Below are 320 nucleotides of genomic sequence, written 5' to 3'. Positions count from 1 at the left end.
CTCCCCCCAAAAAAAAAACTTGCCCCCAACCTTTTTTAAAAAAATTCCATATTGAGGTGAAAGGGGATATATGGAATGCTCTCCCCAGGGAGGCTTGCCTGGCACCTTCATTACATATCTTTAGGCGCCAGGCAAAAGCGTTCCTCTCCTCCCAGGCCTTTGGAAAATAAGAAGTCTGCTCTTCTAAACCGTTTCATGGTGTTGCATATATTGTTTTTGGACACTACAGGGTGTATTTTTAGGTTTTCAAATTGCAAACCGTCCTGTGATCCTCAGATGAAAGGTGGTACAGAAATGTTAATAATAATAATAATAATAAT

This window comes from Podarcis melisellensis (assembly GCF_964234715.1).
Source record: "Podarcis melisellensis genome assembly, chromosome: 13".
NCBI lineage: Eukaryota > Metazoa > Chordata > Lepidosauria > Squamata > Lacertidae > Podarcis > Podarcis melisellensis.
This window is presented reverse-complemented; position numbering follows the sequence as displayed.